This window comes from Podarcis muralis, chromosome 5 (assembly GCF_964188315.1).
Source record: "Podarcis muralis chromosome 5, rPodMur119.hap1.1, whole genome shotgun sequence".
Taxonomy (NCBI): Eukaryota; Metazoa; Chordata; class Lepidosauria; order Squamata; family Lacertidae; genus Podarcis; species Podarcis muralis.
This window is the reverse complement of record NC_135659.1, coordinates 73,803,863-73,820,727: the sequence shown is the minus strand read 5'-3', so window position 1 is coordinate 73,820,727 and position 16,865 is coordinate 73,803,863. Positions and strand designations below refer to the sequence as shown.

The window sequence follows — 16,865 nt, the reverse complement described above, 5'->3', positions numbered from 1 at the left end:
ACCACTGCAGAGCAGAGCAGGGACCACCTTCTGCAACACTGGCTGGCTTCCCATTGGCTGCAGGAAGCTCCGCACAACTCCTCCATGCCGGAAGGTGCGCCAGAAATGGTGTTTGTGCATGCGTGCGTGCGCACTCTGGCCCACCGCGGCGTCTGCGGAACCATGAACCAGCCCAAGCCACAAAAACTTTGCTGACCCCTGCCCTAAGCCTTGTGTTGCATGTGCTAAGCACCAGTCAGGAATACTGTAAGGAAAAGTAGATCACCATTGTGTGAGTTTCTGTGTGTGCCTGTCACAGCTCAGACAACTGCCCCTTTCCATAGTCCCCCTGACCACAGCAGTGGGAGATAGGTGGCATGGTTCATTTATATTCAGATATATCCCTGCCTAAGATCTTTGTTCCTCCAGCTCCTCCATCCCTCACCATCTTAGGAGGTTTCTTGCTCCCTCCAAAGACTTTGCACTTTCTCCCTTGCTGCCCCCATGATATAGCATTCCTGAACACCTCTGTGATGCTCTTTCCCTTTCTTTAAATCCTTCCCCAAAGCCCACCATTCCTCTAAAGCATTTGGCACAACACTGCCATTCCCTTGCTCCACTGTAATTCAGCTTGTAACTTAAGATGCCCTTCAGTCTTCCATTTCATTGCACAGTCATGAGGATTTGTGCTCTTGATGCCATGGGAGTAGCTGTACGAGAGAGCCATACGAGCTATAGGAGAGCCAGTGTGGTGTAGCTGTTAAGAGTGCTGAATTAGGCCCTGGGAGACTATGGTTCAGATCTCCACTCAGCCATGAAGCTCACTGGGTGGTCTTGGGCCAGTCAGCTCCCCTCAGCCTAGCTTTGGTTTGTTCTGTGATGCTTCTTCAAATCCACCACATTATTGCTGTAGGGGCTATAGCACAACTAAAGGAGGACAACCCATACCCCACCCCAAGAACAAATGCTCTGGTTTTCATGGCTTGCTTTTGCTGCAGTATAGTCCATCTGGACAGCATAACTGGTAGCATTAAGAAGCATCAGAAGGACTGTTAATAAAGCAGAATAAATGCACCGCCCAGTACACTATTATTATGCCAAGCACATGTTGTGGAATACTATCCAATATTCTTAAACCCTGTGCTATGCTGGCTCTGAACTTGTCAAAACTCAGTGAATGAGGTAAATAGCTTGCTTTCTTGGACTCAGCTATACAGCTGCAAATAAAACGTTTTAAATGTGCTGTAAACCGCAACATACAAACGTGACACTAGATGGCAACAGTGAGCTTTGCCAAATTCAATGTATTTTTCAAAACGTTTTTTTTTCAAAAAAGCATTTTCACAGCGTTTTTTATATGTGTGTAGATTCCACCCTTTTGTCTTTTTAAGTATTTGAAAACTGGCAGCACGTTCATCCAGAACCAGAGGAGAGACATCAAGATCGGATCTCCAATAATCCTTTAGAAGAGGGAACATTTGGATTTGTTTGTCAGAGAAATTCCTTCCTATCACTTTGCCTTTATCTGCTCAGCTTCCATCTGTTCCTACAGCAAAGGGCTTCCATTAATCAGCGCAGCCTATTTAATCAGCACAATGCATCACTAATAACTGCACCCACTTATTACAAAGCGCTGTCTGGTCAGACCCGTGGGCAGGGCTATAGCAAATCAATCTGACATGCAACCACCCCATGAGGGATCTGCTGGAAGTCTCAAGACCATAGAAAACAGCATTTTCATGGAGGAACAAAGTGTTCCTATGTTGTTGCCACAACAATCCTGTGACATAGGTTAGACTAGAAGAGAGCGAGTGGCCGATTAGTGATTTGAATTCAGAACCCTACTATATCACATTATCTTTTCCCCAACTCTGTTGCCCATGGAGGCTAGCCTTAAGGCCTACTTATGTGCCCAGGAAAGCTTTCAATTAGGGACTTCAGGGATGAACCTACTTACTCCATTATGCTATACGGTTCCTTTCCCTGCATATCAAAGAACATAAATGCTCTGTTGGATCAGGCCAAAGACCCATATAGCTCAGTGTCCTGTTCTCACAGCAGCCAACCAGATACATATTGGAAGCCCACAAACAGCACCTGAACACATCAGCACTCTCCACACTCATGTTCCCCAGCAAATGAAGTTCAGAAGCACTAGTTTTACCCTTGCCTTTAACCCACTCTTTTCCCAGGAAAAAACCCCGCTCTTTAGTGCTAAATCAGAGCAAACGTCAATCCAGGGAAAACACAGCTGGTGGAATGTGATTTCCCAGCCAGAAGTGTCAATACATCCTGACAGCTTTCCAAATAGGTTAATACTTGCCCCACATCTTATTGAATTGATGCCTTTTTCTCCTGGTTTTCCTCCATCCCCTCTGCCTAACTATAGAAGTTATCTCGCCACATCCCACTGATTCTGTCCAATTGGATTTGCAAAGGACTATGATTTGGCTCAAAGGCAGATGGTTGCTCCTTCCTCCTTCATAATGACCCCTTTCCTATCCAGAGCCTTTAGTTCAATGCCTTTTGGGGCCTACACACGACAGTGATGGCTTGCTGCAATTACCTAGGCAGGGAGCTGCAGTGGAAGCCATTATGATGGCAGCAAACACATATACAACTTGGCACCAATGGATGGATCCTGTAGGCATGGCAGGCAGCACAGGAGAAGCCTGGTAGGGTAGTTTATCTCAGAGGTCTGTGAGACAAGTAAGTTGGCATTCATACACAGCATATAGCTGGGACTGTATTTGTTTCCTTAGAAATGTGTCTGACTTATTTCAATGGAATTTGCTTGAGCTCATTGCCTTTTGCAGTGGTGAGCTTCTGTTACATTGGGACCTGCTGGTCAATCTCTAACCATTTGCAGTAGATGTGCAAGGAATTATGTTTATGAATTGTTTGACAACAACAGCAACAGAATCATCCCTCTCCACCTGAAATTATACTACTTGAAATGAAGAAAGATTGGGGGTAAACTGGAATGGGTGTTTGGGTGGAAGGACTGTGAGCTCTGTTCGGTTCGAGTACTCAAAACAAAGTCCTGGACTCAGAATTATTTAATGTATGTTTTTTGCACCAGGCACTCTCTCAGTGAATCTTGGGGATCTAATTAGAAACAAAGTAGATCCCACTGGAAGTGACTCATGGGGTAGAGCAGAGCTGCTATTCCAGCTTCCCAGCAGGTGGGTCACTTCATCTTTCAGGATGAGGAGGGGAAGGCAGTGAGGAGGTCAGCACAGTGTAAATGCACTGGCGGAGCCAATCTAGTGGCACTGCTGGTGTGTTTGCACCATGCTGACATCCTCACCACCTCGTTCTCTCTCCCTTTTCCTTCTGGTAAGCAACAGTGTCTTATCTGTCACTAAGCTAAGATAGCAGCTCTGGTGAGGTGGAGCAGGGACAGGCAGGGATGAAGCACACCACTTACTTCACAGCAGTGCTGCTGCTTGTTAATATCTGCCAGTCTCTTGCATGCTGAATAAATAAGATCCCCCCCCCCCCGCAAGAGAACCCACCAAATAAACTAAGCAGAGGAAGGGATAGATTACATTTGCACAAATGGCTAAGGTGTTTAAATTGTGGTGTTTAAAATTTTTAAAGCCACTTTATTATGACCAACCAAAATGCTGCAAAATGACAAGCAAGCTTTTGAGTCCACCAGAACTGTCCATCAGGGTGAATGTTAAGCAACATTTAAATAAAGTAGATATCACACCTGAGAGTCTTTGCCAACTGATTCTTACTGATATAAGAGCCAGTGTGGTCCAGTGGTTAGAGTGCTGGATTAGGCCTGGGGAAACCAGAGTTAAGATCCCCACTCAGCCATGAAGCTCACTGGGTGACCTTGAAGTAGTCACTGCCTCTCAGCCTAATCCACCTCACAGGATTGTTGTAAGAATTAAATCAGGAGGGGCAGGGGCATGTATGGCACCTTCAGCTCCTTGGAGAAAAAGATAGGATATAAATGCAATGAATGAATGAATGAAACTGATCTTTTTATAATTCTCATTGTAGTACTGCGTTTTCTGTCTGTATTCCATCTTGCAACAGAATTACTGATAGAACTATGTGAAAACCAGAAGGGGACTTTAAAAAAAATAATGGTGGTGCTGGCAAGGTGCTGTTAGCACAAATGCTGAGATCTAATGTGAGCCCTGCACTTCGTTCCTGAATGCTCCAGGCTCCATTCAAAGCCCACTCGGCTCCAGCCTTGAGCAGAGTCCTTCACAAACAAGCTCAGCTGTGCTCTTAGGGGGGACAATGATGGATTTTCTGCCTTTCAACCAATCAGCAAATCCATCCTGAAATTCAGTCACATTAGTGACATTGGAAAGAGGATTGTGTGGAGCCGGGGGAGGGAGTGGGAGGGGAGTGTATGTTCATGTTGCAAAGAACTGAGACAGCTGAGAACAGGAAATGTGAGCAATGCAGATGGAAAATACACAGGAGGTGGGGGTCGGGGAGACAGGAGTTCATCCAGAGAGCACAGGGAATATTTGAGGGGCTTCCGGCTGGCAGGTCTGCCCATGATAAGACATTGCCTGTAGTATCTTGCCATTGCCTGTATCACAGAAGCAAGAAGGGAAAGGATCTTTAAGGGGGGGTGGGATGTACATCTGGGGAAAATGTAATCTCTGCAAAGTAATGAGAGGCTGCCTGATCATGAGAGATGGAAGAATTGGCTTTCTGTCATTCTTCCCTTACCTGGTACCCTCCAAGAACTTTTGGACCACAACACCATCATGCCAGACCACTGGCCATGCTTCCTGGGACTGATGGGGGGGTGTAATCCAAAGCTTCTGGAGGAAGGATGCCAATTTCTTGGAGGTTTGCTTTATATCATGAAGCCACTTGTTACTCTCTTGGGCTTCACTAGTGTCACTAGCTATCAGAGATGTTGCTGGATCAAAACTGACCCATCTAGTTTGGTGTGCATGCGGCCTGAAGTTCTCTACCTTTGATATATATAGGATTCCAGTTTTACAAATTATTATGGGTTATATCCTAACTTTTTTGGGGGGGGGTATTTCACTCTCTTGCAAAGATCCTGATGCTCAGTACACATTCTTTTTCCTGCCTATGCATTATTTGTTGCACACCTCAACTTTTCCTTGTCCCTGGATTGGTCTTAATTATCAAATAACGCGGTGTGCACACAAAATGATTTTGCATGATATCACAAACCTCCCTAATCAGGTTTGGAAAAAGAAAAGACCATTGAAATCAAGACATGCCCCCATGCCTTTTGCAATGGATGTGTTGCCTGTGCATTGTGCACTCTGGGTAAAATAGGTAAACCAGATTCCATCCCTGAATAATCCTCTTTTGGAATATTCTGACACTTCCTTTGTTGAAACCAAAGAGCCTAGCATCTACTTATTCAAATACTTTTTCAAGAGCTCCTCAGGGGGCAAAAAGAGTTGCATCGGTTGAAACTGGAGAGGCCACTGTCATCTCTCCTCCCAACCCATCACGAATTTCAGCATCATCTTTCAGCTCTTTCTTCACCTCCCACAGTGCAATCCACAATTCGGAAAGGCTACATGGACCAAACACATCTCTACATCATGCAGTCTTCCTAGTGGAAAATCAAGTTGTGTGTGGCCCATACTGCCTTATCCTCTATCTGTTCAAAGTTAGTGTGGGAGAAGCCCAAGTGCCATAAATGTGCTTTACATTTGATTTAAATATACAGTGTGCATCTGACCATACTATCTGTGTTTGGAAACCTTTCATTATATACCTTTTTACACAGCCACAATATTTGAATTATCAGTGAGTTTATATAAATCAATTCCTACTATTGAGCTAAAAAAAAAAGTTCTGCAGAAAATGAAATGAACAAAATTTCTTTCTGTTTCTGACCATGCAGGCCATTGTTTTGTTTTATACCAGCCAGAGTGTAAATCTGCAGGACCTCTTGAATTTCATGGGTGAGATCAGATTAGTATGAATGTATGTTATTTGATCTAGTTATCCGATTAACTCATTTATACAGTGGGTGAGACACCAACCCTGCAAGGCATAACACCGCAGGGGTAACTTCAGTTATAGAACTAGGCACCTGGCAGGGGGTGTAATGAAGTAAGAAACGATTAGCCTCGTTGAACTGCTCGATAAACAGGATACAGAGGCCCAGATTTCACTGACTCAGAACCACCAGAATAGCCACATGCTGTTGGCATGATTCAGAGAGAGTGTCCTACCTTACAGAGGGGAGTCCTCTATTTGAAGGTGCCCTCCAAAGGGCTGTTTAGTCCAAGTGTGGTTTAAAGAAACAGAACTGTAAGGAGGGAGAGCAGGGGCCCTGAAGCTGCCCATCAACAGCTCTTGAGCTGCTGGTATACAGATCACCTGTTCACAAAGCCTTCTCCATTATGGTTAAGGGTGGAAGAATCCGACCATTGCCATCCTCTCAGTTCCTCAGGGTTCCAATCTTAAACTTGGTTCTCCATGTTTCTGCGGCAATTTAAAAATTTTATTTGTTTTCTTAAAAATACTCATGAAAATTCTTAGTTATTTTAGTGCAAATTTCTCCAGATGAAAACATTTTTGTATACCGTTTTAACTAATGTATACATTTTTTGCAAGCAATTTTTCCTAACGTAATGCATTTTGTATGTTATTTTCACACATATACATTCATTTTTATGCACACTTTTATCTAATATAGGCATTTAAAAAAAAAACTTGTCGGTTGAAGAACTGCATCACAAAATTCGGATAAATGCAATTTTCAAAGGATGGCTATGTTTCAGTTCTCAGACCATCAAAATTGAATCAAAAACTCAATTTGATAAATTTGGCTTTAAATGTGAACTGAATCAAATTTCTCCCCCATTCCCAACTATGGTAAGGTGCACTGAATTTCTATTTTAATTATAGACATTATTTCTAAATTTGCATCTCTATTTATTCATTAGGAATCTTTTGCCCTATGTGGGGCTCAAACCCATAAACCCTGAGTTTAAGAGTTTCACGCTCTACCTAATGAGCTATCCCTGCTAAAGACTTGTGCCCAATGTTTGGTGTAAGTCCATGAAAGGTGCACTACTAATAAATTCTTTTCCAGTTTCTTACCTTTGTGGCTAATACCCTTCACAGAAAAGGCACTAAAAGCCATCAATAATCCAAGCTGACTTTCAGGGTAGTAAATATGATGGCAGATGCCCATAGCAGAAGTTCACAGGATTACATCATGAAATGTCCAGCAACATAGCCCTGAAATTTCACCAGCTCTTTTTTCACAACATCCTCCTAAATGACTGAACTGTGAACAGAATCTGCACCACTCTGACGCATCTTTAAAGCCCTTCTATAAACACACAGAAGGCTAGTAGTTCTATTGATTTTATTAACCAAAGCTTTTAAAGCAAGAATAATGATTGGCGATTATAGGCACTGTTTCTAAGCCACAGTTCTGAGCCACTGTTCCTAGCCATCTTTAGAGCAGCCCTGCTCCCTAATGTATAATAACCTCCCCATGTATTGAAACCACCAAGTAAGGCTTTCCTTTGGGTGCCCTTGCCACCTCCAGAAAGGTGGGTGATCAATGGAGCAAGGGTCTTCTCAGTGGTGGCACCCTGTGAACACGGAACAGAAGCTCCCCACACTACAACATATTCTTGGAGATCTCACTTGAAAATTATTAAGCGTGCACAGAATTGCTGCTACAACCATTACATTATGCCAGCTCTCCCTTGAATATCTCAGTACAGTGGTGCCTCGCAAGACGAAAAGAATTCGTTCCGCGATTCTCTTCGTATAGCGGTTTTTTCGTCTTGCGAAGCAACCCCATTAGCGCTAAGCGGAGGTTTAGCGGTTTAGCAGCTATTAACGGCTTAGCAGCTTAGCTGCTAAAAGGCTATTAACGGCTTAGCAACTTAGAAAAGGGGGGGAGCGGGGGGAAAATGGCGAGACTCGCAAGACATTTTCGTCTTGCGAAGCAAGCCCATAGGGAAATTCGTCTTGCGAAGCGCATCGCAAACGGAAAACCCTTTCGTCTAGTGGGTTTTCCGTCTTGCGAGGCATTCGTCTTGCGGGGCACCACTGTAATATCTCAGTGGGAGTTGGCAAGCCTTACTTGCTCTGGGAACTGACAGAAAAGTAGGAAATGTGACCAGGGGAGAAAAAAATTGCAGTGGGACTTGAGGAGGTACTCACTACTGAGCAAAGCAAGCATGCTGGGATGTTGTATCCTGTGTGTCTTGATGTGACCCAGTTCTGCAGCAGTTTGGCCCAGCATAATGTGGGAAATAGGGGGTAACTGAATGACCTCCCTGCCCCTGCTTCTCTCCCCCCCCCCCTTCGTATAAATAAGAAAGTGACATGATGCAGCTCAGACTGTATGCCAGTAAGCCTAGCAGGGACCATCTGCTCACAGTGAGAGGGGATTACACTTTCAGGCGACAAAGGCCTTTCCAACCCCCTCCTCCAGCACAAAGGAAGAGATGGCTGGTGCCACCAAGCTCTGCTGGGGGAATCAACCTTCTGTGTGCAACTGCCCCTCCCCATTCACCGACAAAGACTCCTGGTAATCTCAGCTTCTTGCCACAGGGTGGTCATTCCCAAACAATGCATGGAGAAACTGCTAATGCACAGTGAGGTACTCTGTTCTTCTGTTGAACAGCTATCAGATGGCTTTTTCTCTCAGTGTTTAACTGGGAGATTTCCACACAAGCCTCTGCTGGGGGAAGAACATTCAGAGACATCTCTTGCAATAAGTGTGATTGGGTTATTCAGAGTTAATCCTCATGGGTCAATAGCCAGGGATGATGGGAACCTAGAACACCTAGAGGCCCCAAACTCCCTCATCCCTAAAGGGTGGGTAATTTTTATTCTTATGTATTCTAAAAGCAAACCTTTTTAGATCCAAGACCGAAGTGTGTCTCCAGTTTTAACTGGGGCTGTGCATGTCCCGGTTACAGTAATTTGGGAAATGCTGCAATATGCAAAGGGTGGTGAGAATGCAATATCAGCTGGTGTTTCCTATCAGAAAGTTGTTGTTAATAATAATAATAATAATAATAATAATAATAATAATACCCCACCCATCTGGCTGGGTTTCCCCAGCCACTCTGGGCTGCTCCCAACAGAATACTAAAAGCACAATAAAACGTCTAACATTAAAAACTTCCCTAAACAGGGCTGCCTTCAGATATCTTCGAAAAGTCAGCTAGTTGTTTATTTCTTTGACATCTGATGGATGGGCATTCCAGAGGGTAGGTGCCACTACCGAGAAGGCCCTCTGCCTGGTTCCCTGTAACCTCGCTTCTCACAGTGAGGGAACTGCCAGAAGGCCCTTGGAGCTGGACTTCAGTGTCCAGGCTGAACGATGGGGCTGGAGACGCTCCTTCAGGTATGCTGGGCCAAGGTCGTTTAGGGCTTTAAAGGTCAGCACCAACACTTTGAATTGTGCTCTGAAATGTACTGGGAAGGAAGCTTGAGATTCTATTGCCATAGATGGAATCTAGCTTAGCCCTAGTTAACAATAATTTCCTTACTCTGTTTTACAAAGCACAGGGATTGCATTTTTGCACATCCATGGCACTGGATGGTAACTGTTCATGTTTTCACAAAGGGAAAATAAATATGTTCAAACATACATTCAAAGCCATGAGGGCTAGAAACTTGAAGAAGATGAAAACCAAAACAAAAAATCTGAGATTCTCTGGATGCTGAATCCAGCATAGTGCTAAGGCAAGAATTTTTGTTTGCACAACATAATGCTCTCCCCATCTCCTGCCTTTCAGTGTTCCCTAAATCTGTTCTGGGAGTTTCCCTAACCATCTGGAGCAGATTTGGGGAGGGGGAAATGGGTGCACGCAAACTGGGTGGGGCGTACAAGCCAATATCCTTGTGTTGACAGGATAAAGTATTTGAATTCTGAGTCCAGTCGGGTACTGTGTGCTTTTTCCTTCTCTACCCCAGTGGAATTGCAACATAATTACTTGCTGTCAGTGCCAATGGGATGCTCTTCAAGGCCTCCTCCAGCCCTTGGAAAGTTGTGCCATTGGCTTATGGTATATCCATTTGCCATATTTATAGTGTGTGTGTGTGTGTGTGTGTGTGTGTGTGTGTGTGTGTGTGTAGCATAACTGCAAAAATAGGATAAAACCGCATGCCCAAACGAATATCAGTGTGTTGACAAATATGTTTGAAAGTCAAATGTTAAGCTTTATGAGATATCGGTTCAGTCCCGAAGGAGAGCAGATCACACTCAAGTGTGATTTTGATCCTCCAGGGCCAGGATTAAAATATGGCACCAGTCTATTAAAAAAATTCTGGGGGTTTGGTGAGGAGGTAGTGGATGTGGCAGCAGGGATCCCACAGATATCCGTGTAGCCACTGTGAGAACAGGATGCTGGACTAGATGGGCCACTGGCCTGATCCAGCAAGCTCTTCTTAGCTTCTTATCTATTTGTCCTTCCTGGGAATTGGATATTTTTTTCAGTTATCTTCTGCATATAGTGAGACTGCTTTCATGATGTCAGGTGGCTGCACACTATTTTGATAAATCCAAGTGAACTCCGGAGAGGTTTTTGTTTGGCAAAAGGACACTAAAACCAGAAAGAAAATGAGCTATTCTTCTTCCTCTCAACCTGGCATATATTGTTATCCTCCTTTTGTGAATCACTGGCTCTCCATAATAACCCTGTTAGGTAAGACCAGGAGGGAGGGAGAGAGAAAGCACAATTGAAACCAAGACCAATGAAGCACAAGAACATTACAAAATAGGCAGGAAGGAGTGGGTTGCTCTTGTTTTTGTAATTAACAGGGACAGGACTTCCAGAACTGTTACGAGCTTTGCAAATACCTATTTAGAATCAAGACGTTGCTCCCCAAAAATAAACCCTTTCCAAATTCTTTGGAGCCAAATGCCAAGACTCGCCAAGGAAAACATTCCAAAATAGATCTAAGAATGCCTCCACTGTCATCACGACACTGTAGAACGGCAATATGTGCTTATGATGCTTGAGAATTGCTATCTTCATCACCTCCTACTCAAGAGGGGATGGCTATGGTGGTTGGGAGGGTGGAAGCTTCATCTGTCACACTGGTGTTTATACTGCAGATTTAATGTGTCACAGTTTAGTATTAGATTGCACAATCTTCACCCCAAACTTCAGAATGCATAAAGGCACAAAAACTCCCATTTCTTAATGCAGTGGGCTAACCCCATAACCTTCAAGGACAGTGGCTGTGTACTCATACAGATGGAAGTTGGATTAGAGGGAAATTCACCAAACCTCAATGTTTCATAGAATTATAGACTCATAAAACTGTAGAGTTGGAAGGGACCACAATGCAGGAATCTCAACTGGGTCATACATGAGAGATGGCCATCTAACCCCTGCATAAAAGCCTTCAAGGAAGGAGAGTCCACCACTTCTCATGGAAGTCTCTGTCAAATAGCACTTACTGTCAGAAAGTTCTTACTGTTGTTTATTTGGAATCTCCTTTCTTGTAACTTGAATCATTGATTCAGGTCCCACCCTCCAGAGCAGGAGAAAATAAGCTAGCTCCATTCTCCATGTGACAGCCCTTTAGATATCTGAAGATGGCTATCATATCACCTGTCAGTCTCCTCTTTTCCAGGCTAAACATACCCAGCTCCCTCAACCGTTGCTCATAAGGATGGGTTTCCAGACCCTTGATCATCTTGTTTGCCCTCCTCTTCACACCTTCCATATTGTCAATATCCTTTTTAAATTGTAGTGCACAGAACTGGACACAGTACTCCAGGTGTGGTCTGACCAAGACAGAATTAGAGCAGAACTATTAGTTCCCTTGATTGGGGTACTTGTTGTTGTTTAGTTGTTTAGTCGTGTCCGACTCTTCGTGACCCCATGGACCACAGCACCAGAGTACAAGGCTTCTGTTAATGCCACATTGTTGACTTATGTTAAGCTTATAGTCTATAAGACCCCCAGATCCTTTTCACATGTACAACTGACAATCCGGATGTTCCCCATCTTATATTTATACAGCTGGTTCTTCATGCCTAAGTGCAGAACCTTATATTTGCCCCTATTGAAATTCATTTTGCTGGTTTATAGCCAGTTCTCCAATACGTTAAGGTCATATTGAATCCCAATTCTGTCTTCAGTGGCATGGGTACACCTCCCAGTTTCATGTCATCTGCAAATTTGATTAGCACCCCCTCAATACTTTCATCCACGTCATTTATAAACAATGTTTAACAACCCTGGACCCAGGACAGAACTCTGCAGCAGTATGCTGCACCCCACTTTACTCCAGGATGACAAAGAACCATTAGCAAGTACTCTGTGGGTTTAGTCAGCCAACCAGCTACAAATCCACCTGACAGTTACCTCATCCAGTCTACATTGTACCAGCTTCTCCAGAAGAGTATCATGGGGGACTTTGTCAAAAACCTTACTGAAATCAAGATACACTATGTCCACAGCATTCCCCTAATCCATCAAGCCTGTAACTCTATCAAAAAACAAAGAAAACAATGAGATTTGTCTGGCACGACTTGTTTTTGAGGGACCCATGCTGGGTCTTAGTAATCACAGCATCCTTTTCTAAGTGCTCACAGCCCTTTCCTGGTATTGAGGACCCACAAACCAGGTTTAATAAGAAATAACAAGACAGATACAGCTAACATCTGCAACTGTATACCATTTCCCAAACCTGCAGCGGCAGCACACTAGATGCAGAGTAAATGGGAGTGTGTACACAGCTGCATCATAGCTTCCTGTAAAATGAATAGTCATAGATGAATATGGTGTCTGCAACTTTGCAGTTTGCTTATGCATTTAATCTGCAGAGTAGCTGATATTGCAGGAGTCTGTCACTTGTAGTCCTATGGATACAAATGAACATCTAAATCTTTTCCCTAGAGCCATGCAACTACAGGGGGTAAAACTCAGAGCGGTGACTACACTTCAGTTTCATTGCAACAGCCATCAACTTTAACACACAAATCAATAAAGGACCAGGCACTTCAGCTCCAACAATGGTGCCTCTGGCCTTTTTGTCACCCACAAATCAGGTTTAATTATCACTTGTGAAAAACAGACACCAGACCAGCTGAACATCAAAAGGGAATGTGATAAAGTTCCTTATCATATATACTGTCAGTATCAGCATTGCTCCTCTTGCAAGTTATCCAAAGCTGGGCTAGTCTAAGGCCCCCAAAAGAACAGATATTTAAAGCAGCAAACTAACCCAATTATTGGGCATGACTGCATGTGTGCTGCATTAATTACACTGGAGGGGGCTCTAACTGTTTACAAAATCTCCATAGCAAAGCAAGGCCTTTCATGTACTAATATGGAGGAATGAACAACGGTTTCAAATGCTGGCTAGGTGGTGTGATGATTAGAGCGTTGAACTAGGACCTAGAAAACCAGGGTTCAAATCCTGATTTAGCCATGAAGCTCACTTGATGGCCATGGGCCAGTCACTGTCTCTCAGCTTAACCCCACCTCACATGGTTGTCGTGGAGATGTGAAAAAACACCTTGAGCTCTGTGGCAGAAAGGTGGGACATAAATGTAATAACATTTAGTAACATTTAGTAACATCAACACATTTTCTGTTGGGCTCACACCCTGAATTCTCCACAAGCAGCCCATCATTCTTTTGCACGTTCGGCTATTCTGCTTTAATAGTGCGTAAAGAATTTTGCTTTTCTGGGAAGATACGGACACAGGAAGCTGCCTTATATGAAGTCAGACAGCTAGTCCACCTAGTTCAGCTTTGTCTACATGGATTGGCAGCTGCTCTTCAGGGTTTCAGGCAAGTCTACATGGATTGGCAGCTGCTCTTCAGGGTTTCAGGGTTTCTTTCAGAGGCTGAGGATGTAGCCACAGCCCTTTCTGCAAGCCAGGCCAATGTTCCACCACTGAGCTACTGCCTCTCCTCTTCCCAGCTACGCCCACAATTAAATTATGTGTGTTAAAATATAACATGCTGAATGAGCCCGAAATCCAAACTACCACTCAAAGCTATAAAAAAAGATGATAAGTGGACCAAAGGAGAGGCACACTGAGCCCTAGTCCTCCTTCTCTTGGGTGCTTTATTTGCTGTGACACCGACCCTACCAGCTTCTTGCTCAGCAGTGCAAATACAAAATAACATGACATTGCTCCATGCAGTCCTCTGCCCACCGAATTATCAAAGAAATGCAATGCACCGATCTTCAGCGCTCTCCAGTATATGGCAGCCTTCCACACAGCAGGTCAAAAGAGGACAACTTCAATACGCGCGGGTGGGGAGCGGGAGGGAAGGATTAGAAAGGGCCGGCCTTGGTGACGTCTCAATGTCATATGCAAATGACGGCGACGTCACCCCAGGCTTCCAATCCCAGGCAGCCAATGGGGGCGGGGGCTGAGATCAACCTTTAATCTTAATCCGCTGGTGGAGAAACAAGTAACAAAAGAGGCAAAGACAAGGGAATGTGAAGAATCAAGCAGGGCCGTGAAACTGACTGAGCGCAGAGCGGCGGCTGGTCCTCCAGGTCGAGGAAACCTTGTTTGTCGTTTCAACAGCTCTGCCTTTTGTTCCCTTTTACCTACGTCAAGAGGAGAGACCTGGGCCCCGATCCTGCCTCCTGCAAGCCCGACGAAGCGGGGGACTGGCATAGGTCACGAAAGCTTGTTGTTGTTACGCCACAACAGCGCATCTGTTCGCCCTTTGCGCTTGGCGAGGAGATACATTTCCATAGAAGGCCGGACGCTGCGGGTTCTCGCCTTCCCTGCCCTCCACCGCACCCCGATCCACAAGTGCACGCTCGGTTTATAAACTATAAGCCAAGAGGCGATCCAATAAGGCACGTTCGTAGTTGGCTTGCAAAGAGTCACACACAAGTGAGAACTCTTCCCGTTTTTATTTTTGAACAAACACCCGGCGGGAGTGACGCCAAGGACAACAAATCAAGTCCGCATTTTGCATTAGGAGCCCATATGCAGCGGTAGCTGGCAGGATTGCAGTGGGTAACAAGAGCTTGCTCTCAAGGAAACAGCTGAGCGAAAAAGCAGGCAGCCAACCCACCCCGCTGATCTGCAGTTGATTATGATGAACATTTTCCATTCGCCTGTTATGACCTCAATGAGACAAGCTCCACACAAACAAGGGGATGTTTTGCCTTCTTTCCGCTCCTTCGCCTCTCCCTCCCCACCCGCGTCACCTTCCCGGTGTATTATTAATATCTGCAACATTTGGTTGTTGTTAATAGCCGGAGACAGTCAAGACAAAAGGCTCTTTCTGCATTTTGAAGCTAAGAAAGAGAGTCAGTTACAAACCAGTCAGATCCCGAACCCCAGCCTATTATTCCTGGCTGTCTCTTGCGCAGCCTTTTGTTTATTACCGAAGGCTCTTCAAAATCATAAAAGAGCAACCATGATTATTAATGATTCTGCAATTACTTACATTCGGGGATCCGGTTTTAAAGTGTAGTATTTTACTCTCAAAAACCTACGGTGAGAATACACAGATATATAGATACACGCACCACATATGTCAATTTTTCATTCGCAAGCCAAAGCAAAGGACGAAGTAAACAGGAGCCTTTCTTCGTCGCCGCCCGCCCCCCTCCAGACCCCCCGTCTCTCTCTCCCTGGTGACTCTAGAGGTCAAGATAGCCTGCTTCTAAACTCAACACAAAGATCTGTCCCTCCTGAGGTTTAGATGGTCTCCTACCTCAATATAATGTATTCGCGAGTTCCCTGCCAACCAGAGGATGAAATCGCAACGCGTCCATAACAACATATTGAGAAACATAAAGCGAAGCACCCGGCCGCATAGAGACTGTCAAATACAAAAGGGAATTCAAATAGCACACCAGAAGGGAAATCGAAATCAGAGATGAACGTCCCTCTCTCTCTCATACACACACTACATGCAAAGGGATGGACTCTTAAAACGTCGACAGCAGCAAAACAAAAACAACTCGCAAGCTCCCTTTCGCCACAAAAATACAAGTTTGGAAATAAACCAACCGCCCTGGGCAAAGGGAATTGGGGAAAGGGGGAGGGGGGTAGAGCAGCACTTACCTTGCCTTTAATGTCATCAAATGTTTTGTAAACAACACCACACACACACAAAAAGAAAACCCACAAGATTATTATTATTATTATTAAGCACCAGCTTTAGGCAGAGTCTGTGAGGTAGTTTTAATTGAAATCAACTAAGATCAATAATAGAAACGATTAAAAAAAAAAGACCCTCCCCCAAAAAAAGGATGCAGGAGGAGGAAGAGCAGGAGGTGGTGGTGATGTGAATGGTGTCTCAGGTCTTCTCAGAAGATATGCACCATTTGCAAACTGCAAGCAGCTGCCCTCGCGTCCGGACGCCCTCCCTCCCCTGGCTGTAGTCTTGGTATTATTTTTTTTTCCTGTTATTGCTGAATCCCCGGTTGATCTCGGCTCAGAAATTAGAACGTTCAAACAGCTGATCGTGGCGTCACAAAGGGGCCCGCCCGCCGCCGGAGCGGCAGCCTCTCTCTGCAGCCAATGGGAGGCGGACAACGGCTGGAAGGCGGGGCTTTGGCGCAGCGGTGGGGGGAGCTCTTAGCGCTCCACGTGAGCACTGGGACCCGTGGAGGGGAAGTGGGGAGGGCTCGCGGTGAGGCTGTGGTAGAGGTAGGATCCAGTGCACTGCTTGGTGCCGTGTGGTCAGCGGGGCCCGGGGTAGTGTGGGGAGCCGAAAAAAAGAGGACGCATCCCTCCCGAAAAGACTTTGGGTAGATTGAAGAAAGTGTGTCCGGCTGCTCCCTGGAAACTTGTAACTCGAGCGGGTGGGGATCGGGACCATTCCAAGATCTCCCTCTGCGCTAAAGTTTCCCCATCGAAATAAAAAAAAAAGTTTTTCTACAGGACTGTCACGGTTGAACTGCGGGACTGTCGCGCTTAT

At 44.9% G+C, this 16,865-nt stretch overlaps 1 protein-coding gene across 7 annotated transcripts in view; it reads right to left on the bottom strand.

The window, feature by feature from the left end:
* Positions 1 to 16,865, bottom strand: part of TP53INP2 (tumor protein p53 inducible nuclear protein 2) — a 53,490-nt gene that overhangs the window by 16,682 nt on the left and 19,943 nt on the right. The window contains exon 1 of one of the 7 annotated variants that reach the window (XM_028734901.2): positions 16,007 to 16,408. The exons of 1 other annotated variant lie outside the window; for it this stretch is intronic. The gene's annotated coding sequence lies outside the window, so the exon portion shown is untranslated. Of the gene's footprint in view, positions 1 to 14,530; positions 14,554 to 15,653; positions 15,826 to 16,006; positions 16,409 to 16,865 lie in introns of those variants that run through there. 5 more of the 7 variants (XM_077929225.1, XM_028734907.2, XM_028734906.2 and 2 more) reach the window with 5 other exon arrangements.